This window comes from Gorilla gorilla, chromosome 21 (genome assembly GCF_029281585.2).
Source record: "Gorilla gorilla gorilla isolate KB3781 chromosome 21, NHGRI_mGorGor1-v2.1_pri, whole genome shotgun sequence".
In the NCBI taxonomy this organism is placed as follows: Eukaryota; Metazoa; Chordata; class Mammalia; order Primates; family Hominidae; genus Gorilla; species Gorilla gorilla.
Genome location: NC_073245.2, coordinates 11,755,670 through 11,759,513, shown reverse-complemented (window position 1 = coordinate 11,759,513; position 3,844 = coordinate 11,755,670). Strand labels below are relative to the sequence as shown.

Sequence of the window (3,844 nt, the reverse complement as noted above, 5' to 3'; positions counted from 1 at the left end):
TGTGTATGTCTGTGTGTTTGCAAGTACCTTTCTTTGCTATGCACATGCGGCTGCCATGTGCATATCTCTGTTTCTCTGTGTGAGTCTGTATCTGTATATCATTGTGAGTCCCTTCATGTCAGCTGTCCTAGTGTCTCTGTGTGCCCCAAAGCATGTGTGTCCACGGTCCAGCTCTGTCAGCTCTCCCAGCCCCCACTCGGTGGTCCATGTCATTCCCTGCTGCCCCAGGCTCCTCCAGGGCTCTAACAGCCTGTCATCTTCCATCTGTGGGGTCCTTGAGTTCTCTGGGCACCTGGGAGCTGGAGCAGAGGAGAGAGGCAGGCAGTCAGGCAGGCACTGTGCATCCCTGGGGCCCACAGACCCCAACCCATGGAAACCCTCGCTAGCCCCAGGATTGGCTCCTGACTTAAAATGGCCAATCCCTGATTGAGCTGCCAGGAGCCCGCACTGGGCTGGTTCCCATGGCAACGTGGAAGCTGCCAGGCCTCCCGCTCATAAAACAGGTCATAAAGCAGGGGGATGGGAGGAGGATCAGGGGCTGCCCAGCTGAGGGAGGGGCTGGCTGCCTGGGGGCTGCTGGGACCACTTCCCTTGGAGACCTGGCCATGCACCTGTTGGCAGCCAGGCCAGGTTCTGCTCTGCCCCTCACACTGAGCAGCCTCTTTGTGAATAGGAGTCATCATGGCCCCTAGTTCTGCCTCTAGGTACAATGTTGCATGGATCCAGGAATGCTTTGGGTGAAAGGGCCCAGCAGGACTGAGGCCTGGGAGTGAGCTCTGTAACCCTCTGTCTCCCCATCAGTAAAACGGAGAGCGAAGGGAAAGCAGCATGGTGAGTGGAAAGAACCAGGCTTGAGAGTGCACTGGGTTCAAACCCAGCTCCACCTGCAAGCTGTGGGACCCTGGGCAAATGGCTTCAGTCTCTGAGCCAAACTTGTTCACCTCTCAAATGGAGACAAAAATGGCGTAGAGTATTTGTGAAAATTAAATCAAAGCTTATAAAAACTTCTGATGGTGCCTGGTCCAGAGACCAGCTGTGGTTGTTAGAAATAATAGCAGCTATTATAATAATAGTGATAATTGTGTGCCAAGCACTTGTCTAAACACTTTACACGCAGCAGTTTATTTTATCCTCATAAGTGATAATTATTCCCATTTCACAGATGAGGATGCTAAGGCACAAGACGTTAAGTGACTCAAATCACAGAAACCAGAGGGAGAACTCCGGTTTAAACGTGGAGTTGGGGTGCTTTCAGCCACAACCCAGTACTGCCTCTCTCTTCCCTCCCTGCAGAATCAGTGAGGCTGGGGGAGGAGTCAGCATGAGCCCCAGCCAGCCTCCTCAGCTTCAGGGCCTCCCCACTGCAGCCACGAAGAGGAGAGGGCTTGGTGAGCATGGGCTTGGTCCTCCAGAAGGACTTGGGGAGGCAAGTTGCAGGGATCACAAAACAACCTCCTTCAATACCCTTTTCCCATTGCTCAGAGGGAGAAATTGAGGCCCAGAGAGGGCTAGTGACTTGCACAAAGTCATATAGCAAGATAGTAGCTGCAAGGATTCAAACCCAAGTCCCTTTCTTTGGAGCCAGTTATACTCCCAATAAGCCCTATGGCTGCCCAAGTACCCCAGGCCACTGGCAAAATTGAGAAGAAAGCAAAGCAATAGGGGCAGCAGTAATTCCTGTGTATTGTGGATTTAGCAGGTATTGGGTATTGCGCTGCAACCCCTCACGTGCACCTTGTTTAGTCCTCGCTGCAGTCCTATAAGGTTAAGGCACATGATACACATTATCAGCATCATCCCCATTTTAGAGATGAGAAAATTGAGGATCAGAGAGGTTATGTGATTTCCTCCAGGTCAATTCAAGAGACTTGAACCCAGACCTGCTGATCCCAGAGCGGCATACAAGGACCCAGCCCTCAATCCTGGGGTCTTTCTGTGGTGTAACTCTTGGGGCGTGCCGATGGGGGCTGCCTCGTGCTGACCACAGCAAGGCCCAGGGAATGAGCATTTTTCCGTCCATCCATCTGTCTACCTACCTATCCATCTGTTGACTCAACAAATATTTACCCAGGGCTTTCTCCATGCCAGGCAATATTCAGGCATTGGGAGGCACACAGCAGTGAACAAAGCAGGCAGTGCCTGGCTTCGTGGCCCTCATACCCTCGTGGGGAGAGGCAGACTATAAACAGAGAAACAACAAAGATGTGTGTCAGGTGGTGGTGAGGGCTATGGAGAAAAACAAAGCCAGAGGAGGGGGCAGCGCAGGATGGCGGGGTCGGAGAAGGCTTCTCTGAGGAGGTGACATTTGAGCGGTGATCTGAAGGAGGTGAGGGCGTGGGCCATGTGGGGGTCACTAGAGAAGGGTTTCTGGCAGAGGAAATAGCGGGAGCAAAGGCCCTGAGGTGGCAGCGTGCCTGGCATGTTGGAGGAACAGAGAACAGGTCAGTGCAGCTGGAGACAGCAAGCAAGCGGCAGGGCGTTGGGGAGGTGGAGAGGTCAGTGGGAATGAGACCAAGGGCGGCCCTGTCAGGTTTTCTTCTGAGTGAGATGGAAGCCATTGGAGGTTCTGAGCAGAAGCGTGGAATCATCTGATTTAGTTTTTAAGAGCATCTTCTGGCTGCTGGAGTGAGGATGTACTACAGGGCTCAAAGGAAGAGGGAGCGGGGGTTAGAAAGGCAACGTAGTATGTGGGTGTCAGATGGCAGAGGCTAGGGCCACGCAGAGTGAAGGAGGTGGAGAGGGAGGCCAAGATCTGAATATATTCTAAAGGCTAAGCCACAGGATTAGGGTCTGAGAACCCTCTAGGATGGCTCCAGGTTTTTGGCTTAAACCAGAATGAAACTGTCATTTATGCAGGTGGGGAGGACTGCTGGAAAAGCAGTGCAGGCCCGGGCTTTGCACATCTCAATTCGTTTGTGCCTTATATTCCTCAAGCATCAGAATCACCGGAGACACTTGTTAAAGTCCAGATTTCTGGGATCCTCCACCAGAGTTTCCCATTCAATAGAGCTGGGTGGGGCCTGAGAATGTGGATTTCCAATCAGTTTCCAGGTGATGGCGATGCTGCCAGTCACAGGACCTCACCTTGAGACCCACGGATTGTTGCAGCGGGGGAAGTGGAGGCTCACAGCTGGAAGGCGACTGGTAATAAAGTCATAAATTGAGCCAAAGCCTCTTCAGTCCTTGGCCAGCTTCTGGACCCTGATGGAGAGAGAAGGGAGCCCTCAGACATTTGTCCCCAGAGAATGAGAAGTGGGTGTGGCTGGAGCTCCTAGGGACCCTCTGGTTTCTGCTTCTGTTTCCATGGAGGCCATAAAAAAGGGTAGTGGCCGAGCGTGCATGTGACATGCATTCTCTCCAGCTTCTCCACCCCCGGGTGTAATCCTGTCTGGCTTTCCTGAGCCCTGTGCACAGGAGGGATTCTGGAGAAGCTTGCTGCAAGACCCAGCGGTGTCCTCATTCCTTTGTTTTACAACCGTTTGCCGTGTTCACATGCCGCAGTTGTCAGGAGTGCTATCCACCATCTGGGTCCATTTCTGGGTCTCCTCACGTGGGGTGCGTGGAGAGGCTGTACTTTCCAGCCTTCTTGAAGTTAGGCACGTCCTTGGCACTTGATTTCTGCCAAGATCTGTGAGCAGAAGTGAGGTGTGTCTCTTTCTGATGGGAGCCTCAAGAGCTGGTGAGCAATTTGCTGTCTGCATCCCCTGCCAGGGAGACTGGTGGGTTCTTCAAGGGAGGGCTCGCCAGCCTGGGCCCCTGACTGTGGACGTTATGGAGGAGAGGCCTTGCCAACTGGAGATGGACATGGAACCGGAGTAAGAAGCAAACCTGTGTTTTTTTAAGC

The 3,844-nt window shown here is 52.9% G+C and overlaps 1 long non-coding RNA gene across 2 annotated transcripts; it reads left to right on the top strand.

The window, feature by feature from the left end:
* Positions 1-583: 583 nt before the first annotated feature.
* Positions 584-3,164, top strand: LOC134757772 (uncharacterized). 2 transcript variants are annotated; one of them, XR_010132211.1, is made up of 2 exons: positions 584-831; positions 2,857-3,164. It is a non-coding gene; the product is annotated as an uncharacterized lncRNA (long non-coding RNA). The 2 variants fall into 2 exon arrangements; XR_010132210.1 differs by having other exon boundaries at positions 1,294-3,164.
* The last annotated feature ends 680 nt before the right edge of the window (positions 3,165-3,844 follow it).